The sequence below is a fragment of the Perognathus longimembris genome, chromosome 4 (genome assembly GCF_023159225.1).
Source record: "Perognathus longimembris pacificus isolate PPM17 chromosome 4, ASM2315922v1, whole genome shotgun sequence".
Lineage (NCBI taxonomy): Eukaryota > Metazoa > Chordata > Mammalia > Rodentia > Heteromyidae > Perognathus > Perognathus longimembris.
Window position 1 is genome coordinate 71,792,839 of NC_063164.1, and position 19,096 is coordinate 71,811,934.

The 19,096-nt window shown below is 37.3% G+C and overlaps 1 protein-coding gene across 6 annotated transcripts in view; it reads right to left on the reverse strand.

Moving 5' to 3' along the window:
- The window catches only part of Mbd5 (methyl-CpG binding domain protein 5), a 352,039-nt gene that overhangs the window by 141,457 nt on the left and 191,486 nt on the right, over window positions 1-19,096 (reverse strand). For all 6 annotated transcript variants that reach the window (XM_048345506.1, XM_048345505.1, XM_048345509.1 and 3 more), the window contains one exon: window positions 11,578-11,699. The gene's annotated coding sequence lies outside the window, so the exon portion shown is untranslated. The remainder of the gene's footprint in view (window positions 1-11,577; window positions 11,700-19,096) is intronic.

Consider the following 19,096-nt stretch of genomic DNA (forward strand, 5'->3'; position numbering starts at 1 on the left):
ACACATGCAACAAACTTAAACTAGATCCTTCTATATCACCCTGCACCAAAATCAATTCCAAATGGATTAAAGACCTAGAAATCAAAACAGACACCCTGAAAACACTAAAGGAAGGAGTAGGAGAAACACTTGGGCTCCTTGGCGCAGGACGGAACTTCCTTAACAAAGACCCACAAAGGCTACAAATCAAAGAAAGTTTGGACAAATGGGACTGCATCAAACTGCAGAGCTTCTGCACGGCAAAGGACATAGCTTGCAAGATAAACAGAAAGCCCACAGGCTGGGAGAAGATCTTTACCGGCCATTCAAGGGACAAAGGCCTCATATCTAAAATATATGCAGAACTAAAAAAATTTCCTTCCTCCAAAACAAAACCGCAAAGAACTAATAGCCCACTCATCAAGTGGGCTAAAGACCTACAAAGAGACTTCTCTGATGAGGAAATGAGAATGGCCAAGAGACATATGAAAAAGTGCTCTACATCACTGGCCATAAAAGAAATGCAAATCAAAACAACATTGAGATTCCACCTCACCCCAGTAAGAATGTCATATATCAAGAAAACTAACAATAACAGTTGTTGGAGGGGATGTGGCCAAAAGGGAACCCTACTTCATTGTTGGTGGGAATGTAAACTGGTTCAGCCACTCTGGCAAGCAGTATGGAGATTCCTCAGAAGGCTAAACATAGAACTCCCCTATGACCCAGCAACCCCACTTTTGGGTATTTATCCAAAAAACTACAAACAAAATCAAAGTAAAGCCACTAGCACAACAATGTTCATTGCAGCTCAATTTGTCATAGCGAGAATCTGGAACCAACCCAGATGCCCCTCCGTAGATGAATGGATCAGGAAAATGTGGTACATATACACAATGGAATTTTATGCCTCTATCAGAAAGAATGACATTGCCCCATTTGTAAGGAAATGGAAGGACTTGGAAAAATTATGCTAAGTGAAGTGAGCCAGACACAAAGAAACATGGACTCTATGGTCTCCCTTATTGGGACTAATTAGCACAGGTTTAGGCAAGTCACAACAGAGGATCACAAGAGCCCAAAGCTATACCTTTATGATACCATAAGATGATGCTAAGTGAAATGAAGTCCATTTTATGAAAATGATTGTTATATCAGAGTTGTAACTACTTTCAACATCCCATGTGTATCTGTAGTTTCTACTATTGATGATGTTCGTGTATCACCTTTTTGTGATTGTATCTACACTATCTCTGTAATCTTATCTGAGTGTATGGGAAACAGTGTGTACTGGTATTAGAATTAGGAAATTGAAAGGGAATACCAAAATTGAGAGACAAAGGGTAAAATACGAGAAACAACAACAAAAGCAATACTTGCAAAACTGTTTGTTGTAAGTGAACTGAACACCTCAGGGGGGGCAGGGGGAGGGGGGATGGGGGTATTAGGGACAAGGTAACAAACAGTACAAGAAATGTATCCAATGCCTAATGTGTGAAACTGTAACCTCTCTGTACATCAGTTTTATAATAAAAACTTAAAAAAAATAAATTCTAGGTTTCTGTAAGTGTGATACATGTTTGTTTGTTTTTTTTTGCCAGTCCTGGGCCTTGAACTCAGGGCCTGAGCACTGTCCCTTGCTTCCTCCCGCTCAAGGCTAGCACTCTGCCACCTGAGCCACAGCGCCCCTTCTGGCCGTTTTCCATATATGTGGTGCTGGGGAATCAAACGGAGAGCTTCATGTGTAGGAGGCAAGCACTCTTGCCAGTAGGCCATATTCCCAGCCCTGATACATGTTTTAAAAGTGCAGTTTTCTGACCCAGTATTTAACACATACTATTTAGTTTGTTATTGATTCAGTTTACTCATTAGTAAAATTGTGTTTAGATCAATTATAAATAGGGAGTTAGAATATGAATCAAAATGGTGCTGGCACTGGTAAGTCCTATGGTACTGTTTTCCCTATTGGTAGGTGCTTATTCATATATCATCTTATTACCATAGTCATCATTATTGTTTTGTACGTTGGATCACTTTATATTTTAGTTCATTAATTCTGTCCTTTTACATTTCATATTCTTATGTGCTTAAAAAGTGTGTGCACTCATGTGTATCCCCACAAATTGAAGGAATGAAGTCTTTATGAAAGAAAAAAAGAAAAGAAAGAAAAGGAAGGAAGGAAGAAGAGAGAGAGAGAGGGAGGAAAGAAGAATGAAAGTAAGCAAGAAAGAGGAAGAAGTGAATGATGAATGAAATCCAGCAAGCTGAGTATAGTGACTACTAAATATTCAGGAGGTTGGAATTAGGAGGATAATGGTTCAAGGACAGCCTAGGCAAAATGTCTTTACAGCTACAAGGAAAGTGGAAATAGAAGGATTGCCCTAGGCTAGTTGGAGCCAAAAGCCAGATCCTATTAGAAAGGAATGGCTCTAAGGGTAGAGTAATAAATTCTGGTAACTTCCCCACCTTAAAGTGAAAGGAAGGAAAGAAGGGAGGGAGGGAGAAATGAGGAAAGGAGGAAGGAAGAAAACATACTTATAAAGAGAAATGAAATTACTGTTTCAATAATTGAGACACATTTTCAAGTAAAATGTTTTCATTATTTCTTTTTTTTTTTGGCCAGTCCTGGGCCTTGGACTCAGGGCCTGAGCACTGTCCCTGGCTTCTTTTTGCTCACGGCTAGCACTCTGCCACTTGAGCCACAGCGCCACTTCTGGCTGTTTTCTATATATGTGGTACTGGGGAATCGAACCAAGAGCTTCATGTGTAGGAGGCAAGCACTCTTGCCACTAGGCCATATATTCCCAGCCCCTCATTACATTTCTGTAATTAAAGTGATGAATGGATTGCCTCAATCAATAATCTAGCTTCGGGAAACACACACTTCCTACTTTAGAGGGATTTTAGCAGTTTACCATCCCATTCATTCTTTGCCCTGTGATTTTTTTTTCAATGTCCTGTAGGATTTGTGATTGTACTCTGGTTACACTGCTTTAAAAATGCTGTTTCTCATGAAGCAAGAAAATAAATTGGTTTGAAATGACATTTTCACCCCCCCCCCAAAAAAAAATAATTGAGACACATATTAACCAAACATTCAAGTCTTCCAGGTTGTCACAATGTCCACATTGACAAGTATGAGGCTAGGTTATTTTTAAAGCAATAGTGTATCAGAACTTTCCTAACTACAAATTTCCCAATAAACTGTAATAAAAATGGGAGAGAGAACTTATTCTCTTAAAAATAATTTTACCTCACTTGAATTGATGCTCAATATAATTGAACAGAATTTTCAGTAGTGATTAAATTCTCGAAGTTGTAATTTTTATACATAATTTTCACACAGGTAAATGCATAGCAAAAAAGAGAAAAAATTAAACACAGTAGATGGAGACTTTCAGTGCTGGTAACCTTATTAGCATTGCAGCTTGAATCCTGAGATGCTCCTAGGAATAAAGCATCAGATGCAAATTTGATTCCCTCATGTATTAAAACAAAAAACAGAAAAAAAAATCTTCACTATGGTTAGGAGAACCTAACCTTTGGAGAATAAACAACTGGCTAGGATCACTCTTGTCCTGAGGCTTTGCCTGTGGCCTTTAATAGGCACCTAATCATTAGTCACAATACTCTAGAAAAGCTTCTAGCTAAAACTGTGATTGCTACATATCTGCAAATTGATTTTAAAACATTTTTATTCTACTCTGATAACTTCATTTTGTGTGTGTGTGTGTGTGTGTGTGTAATCATGTCTAACTTTATTTTGTCTTTAAATTGTTGTACAAAGGGATTTGTACTCTACAAACCAGTTTGTTATCAACTGGAACAAGCAGGAAAACCTAGAGTAAACAGTCAATCTATTTTGAATGTTGGCTTTCTCTAATCATTTATAAGAAGATAAGTTGGAGAAAAATGAAGGAGGGTGTTAGAATGTTAGACAAGAAAAGTACTCATTACCTTATATATGTAACTGAAACTCCTTGACAATTAAAAGCAAACAACAGTAACAGCAACAACAAGCAAAATAAAACAAGAGATATTCAACTAACAAAAATGCTCAGGAGCTACACTAAGTAGCAAGAGCCACTGAATATTCAAAGTTGCTTTGAAGGACCTATGAAAAGTAGTCATCGTGGAGAAGATTGTGATAAATATGTATTTCTGAAATTCATATGGAATAATAAAAGACCTAGAATAGCAAAAACAATCCTAAGCAGAAAGAACAGTGCTGGAGGAATTACAATACCCAACTTCAAGCTGTATTATAAAGCTATAGTAATAAAAACAGCTTGGTATTGGCACGGGAACAGGCCTGAAGACCAATGGAACAGAATTGAAGACCCGGGAATGAACCCACAGAACTCTGCCTACTTAATCTTTGATAAAGGGGATAAGACAATAGTTTGGAAGAAAGATAGCCTCTTTAACAAATTGTGCTGGAAAAACTGGCTCAACACATGCAACAAACTAAAACTAGATCCTTCTATATCACCCTGCACCAAAATCAATTCCAAATGGATTAAAGACCTTGAAATCAAAACAGACACCCTGAAAACACTAAAAGAAGGAGTAGGAGAAACACTTGGGCTCCTTGGCACAGGACGGAACTTCCTTAACAAAGACCCACAAAGGCTACAAACCAAAGAAAGGTTGGACAAATGAGACTGCATCAAACTGCAGAGCTTCTGCACGGCAAAGGACATAGCTTGCAAGATAAACAGAAAGCCCACAGGCTGGGAGAAGATCTTTACCGGCCATTCAAGGGACAAAGGCGTCATATCTAAAATATATGCAGAACTAAAAAAATTTCCTTCCTCTAAAACAAAACCGCAAAGAACTAATAGCCCACTCATCAAGTGGGCTAAAGACCTACAAAGAGACTTCTCTGATGAGGAAATGAGAATGGCCAAGAGACATATGAAAAAGTGCTCTACATCACTGGCCATAAAGGAAATGCAAATCAAAACAACATTGAGATTCCACCTCACCCCAGTAAGAATGTCATATATCAAGAAAACTAACAATAACAGTTGTTGGAGGGGATGTGGCCAAAAGGGAACCCTACTTCATTGTTGGTGGGAATGTAAACTGGTTCAGCCACTCTGGCAAGCAGTATGGAGATTCCTCAGAAGGCTAAACATAGAACTCCCCTATGACCCAGCAACCCCACTTTTGGGTATTTATCCAAAAAACCACAAACAAAATCACAGTAAAGCCACCAGCACAACAATGTTCATTGCAGCGCAATTTGTCATAGCGAGAATCTGGAACCAACCCAGATGCCCCTCCGTAGACGAATGGATCAGGAAAATGTGGTACATATACACAATGGAATTTTATGCCTCTATCAGAAAGAATGACATTGCCCCATTTGTAAGGAAATGGAAGGACTTGGAAAAAATTATACTAAGTGAAGTGAGCCAGACCCAAAGAAACATGGACTCTATGGTCTCCCTTATTGGGAATAATTAGCACAGGTCTAGGCAAGTCACAGCAGAGGATCAGAAGAGCCCAATAGCTATACCCTTATGATCACATAAGATGATGCTAAGTGAAATGAACTCCATTTTATGGAAATGATTGTTATATCACAGTTGTAATTACTTTCAACATCCCATGTGTATCTGTAGTTTTTATTATTGATGATGTTCGTGTATCACCTTTTTGTGATTGTATCTACACTATCTCTGTAATCTTATCTGAGTGTATGGGAAACAGTGTGTACTGGTATTAGAATTAGGAAATTGAAAGGGAATACCAAAATTGAGAGACAAATAGTAAAATAAGAGAAACAACAACAAAAGCAATACTTGCAAAACTGTTTGTTGTAAGTGAATTGAACACCTCAGGGGGGAAAGGGGGAGGGGGGAGTGGAGTATGAGGGACAAGGTAACAAACAGTACAAGAAATGTATCCAATGCCTAACGTATGAAACTGTAACCTCTCTGTGTATACATCAGTTTTATAATAAAAACCTTAAAAAAATATGTATTTCTGAATTAGTTAACTTAAGCCAGTTCTAAGTTGCTTAAGGAAAATAATTTGGGTAAATAGAAGAATGAATTTAGGGGAGCTATGGTTTCTGAAACCAGGGCACAAGTTAGAGTCATATCACTCCATAACTCAATTTGATTTTTCACTTCTCTCAAATATACTTTCTATTGGCATCTGCTATGCTAAATAAACCTTTCCAACTTAGGTTTCATGTCCAAGTCTTACCATTACAGTTCTTTTGCTTCTTCTGGTAACTCTGCCTGCTTCCACTGAACATTAAGTACTACTTCTTGCAGATGATCACATTTAAGAATTTTCTTTTGCAAAGGGTAATTCCCCCTCACACATGCCAGGATGGTTATTATCAAAAGAGAAGTGTTGATGAAGGCATGGAGAAAAGGAAACCCTTGTACCTTGTTAGCATGGATGCAAATTAACACATCTATGATGGAAATCAGTATGAAAGTTTCTTTATTCTATGCATGGTGACTATAGATAGTAAAAATGTATTGTGTACTCACAAGCTGCTAAGAAAAACCTTAAATGTCCTCACAAAAAGAAATTATACCAGGCTCTGGTGGCTCATGCTTGTATAGCTACTCAAGAGGCTGTGGACTGAGGATTGAGGTTCAAAGCCAGCCTGGGCAGGAAAGTCCAAGAGACTCTTATCTCCAACTAACCACCAAAAACTTGGAGTCGTGCTGTGGCTCAAACTAGAGTGCTAGCCTTGAGCAAAAGAGCTCAGGGACAGAGCCCAGTTCCTGAGTTCAATCCCCATGACCACCACCAACAACAAAAGTTATGACACTGAGATGACAGATTGGAAACATCCTCTTATACAGAGCAAATGTACAGATTTTTTAAAAAAAGTTTTCAATTAGTATAGCTGGGGGACATAATCTCCTTTCTCAAGAACAGGACTGCATATCTGACTATTTGGATTAAAGTCAGATTCATTACCTCCATAAAGGGATATTAATATTTCTCCCATTAAGTAGATATTCCAAAGATTAGGAGAGGAATGATTTCAAGTAAAGGTTCATCTTATACATAGCAAGCACTCAGTAATTGCTAGTTACCATTATTAATAAGGATGTGAGGTGACAGATTTGATAATCAGTTTGAAAGCCATCCCACTATATCAAAATAACCTGTAACTAAGTAAATATATAGTATCATTATTACAGGTAACTCTTCTGAATCCTCTACTTGGTTTTTAATTTTTTTCAAAGACTATTGAGCAAACCATTTGTGCACCTTTGAATGAGTAAGTTTCACTTTTTCTTTTTTTAGGTCACAAAATGAAAGGACTTGACCTAAAAGATTTCTTAATAGTAAAATGTAATATGGTTCACACAGGTATGACAAAGATTCAGACTATTTTCCGGGATGCGTCTTATATGTAACAATAATTCTATTTGATACTAATTTAGTCTCCATGTCTTCTTTAAATAAAAGATGACTCCTGACCATGTCTGTTCTCTTTCTGGTATTAGTTATCATGGAATATTTTCCAAATATTCTGTGATGAGCTCCTATATTCACTATGGAACTCCACAGAAACCCCTCAAGAAGGGCTTGCTTGACTTTTTCTGAACTGATGCTTTAAAAATGAATTGGATATTAATTGGATTATTTAAATAAGATGTGTTTTTAAATTCTATCTAATCCAGAATCAAAAAAACAACTGATATACTTGTGGAGAAGACATATGGAAGGTTTTGCATAAAAGGTTTGTAAAAATTCATGATAGCAAGGTTGCATAACTCTTAATTTAGGACATTACCCTTTGAAGACAGAAAGGCAACATTTACACAATGGTATAAAGATTTACTGTTTTTAATGAGGATGATTTAACTACCAAAGCAAAAAGTAAAGTGAGGCTTTTTGTTAAACATTCTGTTTTTTAAATTTTATTTAGAAAATAGTACTAGGGTTTGAATCGTAGGCTTGTGGATTTGTGTTTTTTTTAACATATTATTATCAAATTGAATTAGAGAGAGGTTACAGTTTCATACATTAGGCATTGGATACATTTCTTGCACTGTTTGTTACCTCGTCCCTCATTCCCCCCTCTCCCCTCCCCCTTTCCTTCCTCCGCCATGAGTTGTTCAGTTCATTTACAACAAACAGTTTTGCAAGTATTGCTTTTGTAGTTGTTCGTCTTTTTTTACCCTGTGTCTCTCGATTTTGGTATTCCCTTCCAATTTCCTAGTTCTAATGCCAGTATACCCAGTTTCCAATATACTCAGATAGGATACAGAGAAAGTGTAGGTACAACCACAGGAAGGTGATACAAGGAGATCATCAATAATAGAGGCTACAATTACACATGGCACATTGAAAGTAGTTACAACAATCGTTTTCATAACATGGAGTTCATTTCACTTAGTATTATCTTATGTGTTCAAAAGGGTATAGCTATTGGTCTCCTGTGATCCTCTGCTGTGACTTGCCTCAACCTGTGCTAATTATTCCCTATAAGGGAGACCATAAAGTCCATGTTTCTTGGGTTTGGCTCACTTCACTTAGCTTGGTATTGGCATTGGAACAGGCCTGAAGACCAGTGGAATAGAATTGAAGACCCAGAAATGAACCCACAGCACTACGCCTACTTAATCTTTGATAAAGGAGCTAAAACAATAGTCTCGAAGAAAGATAGCCTCTTTAACAAATGGTGCTGGCAAAGCCGGTTCAACAAATGCAACAAACTAAAACTAGATTCTTAAATATCACCCTGCACCAAAATCAATTCCAAATGGATCAAAGACCTAGAAATCAAAACAGACACCATGAAAACACTAATCGAAGGAGCAGGAGAAATACTTGGGCTCCTAGGCACAGGACGGAACTTCCTTAACAAAGACCCAGAAAGGCTACAAATCAAAGAAAGGTTGGACAAATGGGACTGCATCAAACTGCAGAGCTTCTGCATGGCAAAGGACATAGCTCGCAAGATAAACAGAAAGCCCCCAGATTGGGAGAAGATCTTTACTGGCCATTCAACGGACAAAGGCCTCATATCAAAGCCACCAGCACAATAATGTTCATTGCAGCACAATTTGTCATAGCTAGAATTTGGAACCAACCAAGATGCCCCTCAGTAGACGAATGGATCAGGAAAATGTGGTATATATATACAATGTAATTTTATGCCTCTATCAGAAATAATGACATAGCCCCATATGTAAGGAAATGGAAGGACCTAGAAAAGGGTTGTGGATTTGTAAGAAAGGCACTCTTCAACTGACCATCTCCAGCCCTTATTTTGCAGGAGTTGTTTTTTTGAGATACAGCCTCATTTCCTGCCCAGATAAATTTCTAGCCCCAAATACTTCTTATTATTTCCTATGCTAGCAAGGTGATAGACATCTACCACCATGCCAAGGTTCTTCCCTTGAGATGGAATCTCACAGACATTTTTGCCCATTTTGCTTTGATCCTCTGTGTCCCAGTCTTGTGTGCAGCTGGGATGACAGATGTGCACTAGTGGGCCTCACTTGTGGTTGAAAAGAGCTCTCATAAACTTTCGGCCTGGCTGGACCCGAACTACAGTTCTCCCAATCTCAGCCTATAAAGTAGCTACAATTCCAGGTGTGAGCCACTGGGAATATTCTGTTTTGTTTTTTTTTTGGCCAGTCCCGGGGCTTGGACTCTGGGCCTGAGCACTGTCCCTCGTTTCTTTTTTGCTCAAGGCTAGCACTCTGCCACTTGAGCTACAGCGCCACTTCTGGCCATTTTCTGTATATGTGGTGCTGCGGAATCGAACCCAGGGCCTCATGTATATGAGGCAGGCACTCTTGCCACTAGGCCATATCCCCAGCCCCAGAATATTCTGTTTTTGATACATAGACATAATTAGTATATGTTTTTAAGACCAGGAATTTAGAGCGATTAAAGTCTTTAAGGAGTCAAATGAAAATAGCAAATTAAGCAACATTAATCTTGGCTAATAGTAATGTTTGATGTATGCTTAAGTATATTGCAATAAAAGTGATATGTCTAGGAGTTACGTCAAATAACATAGGAGGTGTGATTAAATCAACATTAGCATTGTTCTTATTTTGAAAAAAAGGCACATAAAGCAAAACTGAAATATCAAATCTAAGTATTAACAAAAGAAAAATGTGAAGGCATATTCTAATACATATGATTTATAGATTTAATATTTGAAATATGATTACTGATTCTAATCAATCCAACCAAGAAAGACTTGTACAATATTTGGCTTAGGACATGAGTGGAATATTCATAAAAGACTGCAAAGTTGAAATGAAAGTCAAAAAAGATATTCATATCAGTAATCACACAAAAGAAAATGTCACAAACTTTTAACAAACTTATTTACAAATAAAAACAGTTACTACCAAATTCTACGCAGATGTGGAGAAAATAATACTCTCAAATTCTCAAACATGCTCGCATGAGTGTAAATTAGTAGGGCTTTTTATCTAATTTACCCTTGGGATGCACCAATTTCCTTTTTTAAGAATAAATAAGCCAGAATTTTCAAGCTATTCATTCAGTAGGATTTGATAGATATTTGTGTGTGTGTGTTTGTGTGTGTGTGTGTGTGTGTGTGTGTGTGTGTGTGTACTATAAGTTTAATCAATTCATTTTTTCCTTGCTGGATACTGAATTAGCATAAAGTAGCTAAATGCTCTATCACTAAGCTTCTCCTCTAGCTCCTATGGCCAAGTGAATTTGCCTTCTACACATGTCGGCATGCTACTTTATTGTATTTTTTTTTTTTTTTTTTTGGCCAGTCCTGGGCCTTGGACTCAGGGCCTGAGAACTGTCCCTGGCTTCTTCCCGCTCAAGGCTAGCACTCTGCCACTTGAGCCACAGCGCCGCTTCTGGCCGTTTTCTGTATATGTGGTGCTGGGGAATCGAACCTAGGGCCTCGTGTATATGAGGCAGGCACTCTTGCCACTAGGCTATATCCCCAGCCCGGCATGCTACTTTAGATGGGTACATATACCTCTATCATGATGAAGAACAACACTATTTCCTTGTGTGAACCCTTTCAACAGAAAGTATGCTTAGGAAGACTCTGCAATCCTAACTTTTAGAGCTATCTTTAAAAAGTCAACGGACATCTACACAAAAATTCATGTATAAGGAAATTCACCAAAGTTATGTTAATTTCAGGAAAACATTGGAAACAATACAACAGTTCTGTGGTTCATGTTATACCCTTAAAGTGGATTATGATACAGCTATCAACCCCTTCCCCCGCCAAAAAAAAAAATGCAACAATCATTTGGAAAAGTAGCTAAAAACCATTGACATCCTACATTTTCTAGTCAGAATTACTCGTTATACAGTTTTATGGATTATTTGAAATATCTATCAATATTTTATGCAAAGCATACTGGAAAATATAAAGAGTAGTACCTCAAGGTGATAGCATTATTATATTTTTCTGTTATCTTTTCTGAGACAAAAATATTCTTTAGTGATAACATTTAAACACATTTAGAGACAGTTGGCATGTTAACTTATAGCTATCAAATACTTTCCATGAGTAATAAAAAATTAAGTCCACAGACAAGAGAGCTGTGACTATAGGAACAGCCCTTAGAGAGGAAACAGGGTTCCTACCTTGTGGAGAGAAGCTGATGGAAACATCACAAGTGTGGTGAGGTCTCGCAGAGAGGGAGAAACAGCAAGTCTCCAGACACTCTATGCTTTTCTGAGTCTCAGGAAGCATGTATCTCTTCTCTCTGAGATGAAAACTACAGGAGAATACAAGTCTATTTCAAGACTGACTTCCCAAGTCACTTAAAAATATTACTGTTAATTTCTAAACATCAGAAGGTCTTTGCCAAAGAAGCCGAGAGGCTGAAGGGTGTCAGTACCTTCAACCCTCAGAATACTATGATTAACTACTACAGCAATATTACACTGTCCTTTCATATGCCCGTTGATATATTCTAAGTAAATACATGTAATAATTTAAAAATGATTGATAAAAGAGTAATTACACTTTTGATGGTACTGGGGTTTAACTCAGTTCCTCACACTTGGTAGGCTTTGTCAACTGAGGTATGATGCCAACACTTTTTGAATAAGGTCTTATGCTGTCCCGGCTAGTCTAAACTACAATTCTCCTGTTTAGCAAATGTATACGAGGATCACAGGCATGTGTTTGTTTGTATTGCATGTATCTTGTTTGCTGAGATAGGCTCTTGGTAACCTTTTACCAAGGCTGACTGCCACACTTGATTATCCTGGTCTTCATCTCCTGAGCATTAGGGATTACAGCTGTGCACCCAGCCTTACGTTCCTATATCTACTGTCTGACAGTGGTGCTAGATGTGAATCCTATCATCAGTTTTTAAATTTAATATAGATTCAACAACATTTATTAGGTGTTCACTTTATGCCAGGAACATGTGAAGAACTAGATACCATAGTAGTTGCAATCGTGATACAAAGTAGCCATTATAAAAATGAGGTCACTGAGGCTTCGGGATTTGGTCCTAAACAGCTTCATGTTGAAGATAGTCTATTTCAGATTACTTAAAAAGAGTTTGTCTAATCTTTTAATGAAGATAGCAATAGTACCAAACAAATAGGGGTGTTACAAGGTTAATATTTATAACAGGCACAAGTGTAAATACTGTATGTGTATGTTTTTCAATAAATGCCTAGGTATGACTATTTATATTAAGAGAGTTTCTTCCCTGAGTATATTATTTCCAATCATGTTTCATTTCTCAAGTAATCTTTATCTATCAGTTATGCTTATTCTATAAGGTAGAAATTACTAATATCTGGTCCTCAGCTTCAAAAGTAAAAAACTGGATCTTACTAATTCTCCAAATTATTGGGAAAAAAATCACAGGTTTAAAAGGGACCACTATTCACTAACATCAAGTCTAACTTAAGTACCAAGCCACATGCATATTTTCTGACTAGTATAAAATCAAAGCTATAATGGAAAACTCAAACTTCATGCCTTCATTGTACTTTGCTTGTCTAGTGTATTAAGAATTTATTACCCTTGGGCAGGGAATATGGCCTAGTGGCAAGAGAGCTTGCCTTGTATACATGAAGCCCTGGGTTCAATTCCCCAGTACCACATATATGAAAAATGGCCAGAAGTGGCACTGTGGCTCAAGTGGCAGAGTGCTAGCCTTTGAGCAAAAGGAAGCCAGGAACAATGCTTAGGCCCTGAGTCCAAGGCCCAGGACTGGCAAAAAAAAAAAGAAAAAAAAAGAATTTATTACCCTTGATACGATAGTTTTAGAAGGTATAAAACAACATCAATGTAGCATTCCTGACAAGAATGTTTAACTTGAATTTAATAATGAAAATTTCAAAAATAAAGATTAAGGGAAATGTTGCTAATAATTGGCCCAGTTTCATTGAAAATGTAAGATATGACACACAAAGATTGGAAAATGTTTTTATAGATTAAAGTTATTAAATGCATGTGACAATTGAATACAATAATCAGGAGGTAGAAGCTGCTGTTATTACTGTTTATTTTTAAGAATATTGGTAACAAATTTGAAACTTTTAACAGTGTTGAAACAATTAACAGTGTTTCACATTTGAAACTGTATTCATCTATTTATAGTTATAATTATTTACGAATTATCTACTGGGTATGATAATCCTACAGATAAATTTTGTAAGTAACAGACTATAAAATATAGATTTGGTTTGGGCAAGGGGATCCAGATAAAGGATAGTAAAGATCTCACTATCACAGTCTGGCAGGCTAGCAAAATAGCTGAACTCTCATGTGTTTTACTTTGAGATTTAGACCATCTACCTACTAAAGTATGTTCTGTAATGGAGGAAAAAAACTTCAAAATATTCGAACAGGTTGGCTGCGTCTTGTAACCACCAGGAAAGTCCTGTAAGAGAGAGTAGCAGGTCAGGAAGCAGAGAATGGAAATGGGATGGCTCTGCACAAAGACATACTTTCTGTCTGGCTGAAAACCAGGTGATCTGGAGCCTAGCAGGATAGAAGAAGCCAAATTTTATATGCCTTATAATTATCTTGTATTTATTTCTGAGCAGGTTATTCAGGGCACAACATTCGAAAGATCTAAAATGTCAAAAATCTCTCTCAGTATCATTTCATATGTCCTTTCCAGAGATGTTCAAAGTATTGCTACATCTGTACCCTGTTCCACATTTGAAGCAGCCTTGCTTTCTCCACAAACATGCTTTGTCAATTGATCTTATCAGTACATATAAAGGTGCTCTAAGAACCACATTTATATAATGTTCATAAGTTTATTGGAACTAGAGCAGGGGAACATAGAAATGGAGAAACAAAGGGCAAAAGGTGAACCAATGCAACAGCAATACTTACAAGACAATATGCTGAAAACCAAACGTACAATAAATATGGGCCATAAGGAAAGAAAAGGGCTTGAACAACTTATGATTGTGTTGTCCAAGTATGGGGTACCAAAGAGAAAAAACAAGAAAGAGAAGAGAAAGAATGTAGGTAAGATTTTAGTCTAAGGCTTAAATTGTCTCAGTTTTAATTCAGAAATGAAAAAGTCATTTCAAATGGACAAGATTAAGCTTTCTTTAACTATGGAAATGTTAGTGGTGGGCGTGTTAGGAAAGAAACTTGCAGAATAAACCAGTTCTAGTGTTTCACATGCTGGAGATTAATAACAGTAAAACTGAATTCTATATAGCTAGCTCATAGGGTGAAAAACATTTGGCAAAAGAGGCAATATGAAACTGCAAAAATTAAAAAATTAAATTACAATTCCTTTCTATTTTTCTTTCTTTCTTTCTTTCTTTTTTTGTTGGTAGTGTTATTAATGGGTATTGCATTGAATTTGTAGATAGCCTTGGACAAAACCGCAAAGAACTAATAGCCCACTCATCAAGTGGGCTAAAGACCTACAAAGAGACTTCTCTGATGAGGAAATGAGAATGGCCAAGAGACATATGAAAAAGTGCTCTACATCACTGGCCATAAAAGAAATCGCAGCACAATCTGTCATAGGTAAAATATGGAACCAACCCAGATGCCCCTCAGTAGACGAATGGATCAGGAAAATGTGGTTGGGGTTTTTTTTTTTAACTGTATTTTTTTGTGTTTTCTTTTTTGGTACTGGGAATCGAACCCAGGATGTTGCACTTGCTAGGCAAGCGCTTTGCCACTGAGCTACATCCCAGCCCGGAAAATGTGGTATATATACACAATGGAATTTTATGCCTCTATCAGAAAATGACATTGTCCCATTTGTAAGGAAATGGAAGGACTTGGAAAAAATTATACTAAGTGAAGTGAGCCAGACCCAAAGAAACATGGACTCTATGGTCTCCCTCATAGGGAATAATTAGCACAGGGTTAGGCTAGTCACAACAGAGGATCAGAAGAGCCCAATAGCTATGCCCTTATGAACACATAAGATGATGCTAAGTGAAATGAACTGCATGTTATGGAAACGACTGTTATATCAACGACAACGACTGTTGTAATTACTTTTAACATGCCATGTGAAACTGTAGCTTCTATTGTTGATGATCCTCTTGTATCCTCTTCCTGTGGTGTACCTGCACTATCACTGTATCTTATTAGAGTACATTCGAAACTATGTATACTGGTATTAGAACTATGAAAGTGAAAGGGAATAACAAAATCGAGAGACAAAGGATAAGAAGACAAATGACTACAAAAGCAATACTTGCAAAACTATTTGGTGTAAACCAACCTAACAACTCATGGGGGGAGAGGGAAAAGGGGACTGGGGAGGGGGGAATGAGGGAGGAGGTAACAAACAGTACAAAAAATGTATCCAATGCCTAACGTATGAAACTGTAACCTCTCTGTACATCACTTTGACAATAAAAACAAAGAAAAAAATTGTGTGTGGATTGAGCATATGCAGACTTATTTATGTTGAATTCAGGGCCGAGGTACTGTCCTTGAGCTCAGCTCTGGCTGGTGTAGGTCTCATGACCATGCCTCAGCCCCTTTTGTGCTGAGATTATAGGTACGTACCACCATGCCTCACTACAACTATGCTTTTGGAATTAAAATGTGAGTGAGAATAAGAGCAAACCTGGTTGGAAGTCTACTTAAGAATTATTTTCTAATAAATACTAGCATTCACAACCCTCACTCATGTAGTAGTAAACTAGATATTTATTCTTTTAAGTGAGCAAAAAAATAAAGATTCTTAAACTGAGGAATTTTGGAGAATTCTGGGGGGTAGGGTAAGGTTACTGGAAACAAGAGAACCTAGTAGCTATGATTACAAGTGTGAGCCATGGGTGTCTGGTTGTTATCACAAAAATTTCCTGAGAAACTTGGGAATTGTTTAAAACCAAATGAATTTTTATAGATTTAAGAGTTTATGAATAATCTTTTCAACACTAATCATTAACACCACTTTTCAAAATAATGTTGGTATCTTAAAATCTTGCAGTTAATGCTAAATGATACCAGTTGATCATGGAATTCTAAGTAACATAACATACTGGAATATTAGCCAGATTAAACGTAAGTTTAAGCTGATATATTCTGAATACATTTCACATAACATAAAGAAGCTAAAGATATGTGAGTTTGTTAAGAAATGTATTCTTTTTTTTTTTTTTGGCCAGTCCTGGGCCTTGGACTCAGGGCCTGAGCACTGTCCCTGGCTTCTTCCCGCTCAAGGCTAGCACTCTGCCACTTGAGCCACAGCGCCGCTTCTGGCCGTTTTCTGTATATGTGGTGCTGGGGAATCGAACCTAGGGCCTCGTGTATCCGAGGCAGGCACTCTTGCCACTAGGCTCTATCCCCAGCCCCAAGAAATGTATTCTTTTGGCATAATAAAACACTTGAAGAAGCATTTATCTCTACGACGTTATAGAGATGGCATATTCATAAATTTGCTAAGCTGCTCATACAGAATGCTGATAGGTGACAGTATTCTACATTCTAGTTTTCTCTATAAAAGAACATTTATTGATAGGCAAGAGTATAGTCTCTCTCTCTCTCTCTCTGTCTCTCTCTCTCTTATTAAAACTACAAGGGAAACATACCACATTTTCTTGATCCATTCATCTACTGAGGGGCATCTAGGGTGGTCCCATATTTTAGCTATGGCAAATAATACTACAGTGATCATGGTTGTGCGGGTAGCTTAATATGGCCTTGTTTGTGATCCTTTGGGTAAATGCCCAGAAGTGGAGTTGCTGGGTCGTAGGGAAGCTCTATATTTAGTCTTTTGAGGAACCTCCATACTGCTTTCCAAGCTTACATTCCCACCAATAGGGTAGCAGCATTCCTTTTTGGCCACATCTCTAGCAGCATCTGTTTTTTTTTTAAATTATTATTAATTTTCTTCTTAATGGCCATTCTAACTGGGGTGCAGTTGTTTTGATTTGCCTTTTTTTTTTTTTTTTTTTTTGCCAGTCCTGGGGCTTGGACTCAGGGCCTGAGCACTGTCCCTGGCTTCTTTTTTTTTTTTTTTTGTTCAAGGTTAGCACTCTGCCACTTGAGCCACAGCGCCACTTCTGGCCGTTTTCTGTATATGTGGTGCTGGGGAATTGAACCCAGGGCTTCATGTATGAGGCGAGCACTCTTGCCACTAGGCCATACCCCCAGCCCCATTGATTTGCATTTTTTTTAATGGCCAGAGATGTTGAGCAATTTTTCATGTGTCTACTGGCCATTCTTATTTCCTCTTCAGAGAAGTCTCTCTTTAATTTTTTAGCTCACTTATTAATGGTACAGTTGTTTCTTTGAGGATTTTTGGGGACTTAATATTTTGAGTTCTATGCTTCTGTCAGAAGAATGACATTGCCCCATTTGTAAGGAAATGGAAAGACTTGGAAAAAAATTGTATTAAGTGAAGTGAGCCAGACCCCAAGAAACATAAGATTTTAGGGTTTCCTTCACTGGTAATAATTAGTGTATGTCTAGGATAGTCCTAGCAGAGGAGTGCAATAGCGCAATAGCTATGTACATATGATCATATAAGATGATGCTAAGTGAAATGAACTCCAAGATATGGAAACAAGAGATTTTTACATTGTTGTTGTTATTTTTAATGTACTATGTGAAATTATTTCTTTTTTCTTTTTCTTTTCTTCCTACGGTTTAGCCCCTGTTGTCACTGTATTTGATATTGGTACCCTTGGTATTGTGTGTACATTTATCTGAGTTAGGGAATGGAAAGGGAACATCAATATGGCAAGACAAAGGATGAAGGGCGAACCAATGCAACAGCGATACTCATAAGACAATATTTTAGAAATTAATTGTACAACTCGGGAGGGGAGGCTGGGTGGAGAGAAGATAGGAGAAAAATGACAGGGGAAACAAGTTTGACAAGAAATCTACTCACTACCTTACATATGTAACTGTAACCCCTCTGTATATCACCTTGACAATAAAATTAAATTAAAAAAACAGAAGGGAAATAAATGCATAGAGTTTTTACAGGGAAGTTTGGTGTGTTTTTAGTAGGCAAAAGTATAAAAGGTAAAAATGTTTTTTCATTAAGAAAAAAGAGAACAACAAAAATAAAAACAAAACAAAAAAAGAGAGAATTTTTGTTCTAAAATATGATGGTTGGTTGTTTCAGACTGAAAAAGAGGCAAAAAATAGGATTAAAAGTTAATGGATGTAAAAGGGTTGTAAAAAGTTTGTAGAAAACGAATTTTCTGCCAAGCTGCTACAATTGGACAGGTGTATTTGTAAGGTTTTATTTTGAGGCCTCAATAATAAACTGATATAAAAGCTGGAGGCTTTTTTGACTTTACTATGTCTTTGATGGGCTTATGTGTTACTGTAAGAAAAATGCATTTAGTAAATCTAACATACCAAACATCAGAGCTTAGATAGCATACCTTAAATGTGCTTTCAATATTTATATTAGCCTATAATTGGGAAAAACTAACAGAAGCCCTATTCAACAGTAAAGTATTAAATATTTCATGTAATTTGCTGAATGCTACACTAAAGTTGAGAAGGATAGTTGTACAATTGTGCTTTCACAATGTTGCAAAGATGGAACCATCACACGTCCAAAGTCTCAATACTAAAAGATCTAATGCTTAAAAAATCATTAACTCGGACAACCACTGGTGGCTCAAGCCTGTACTCTGAGCTACTCAGGAGGCTGATATCTGAGGATTGTAG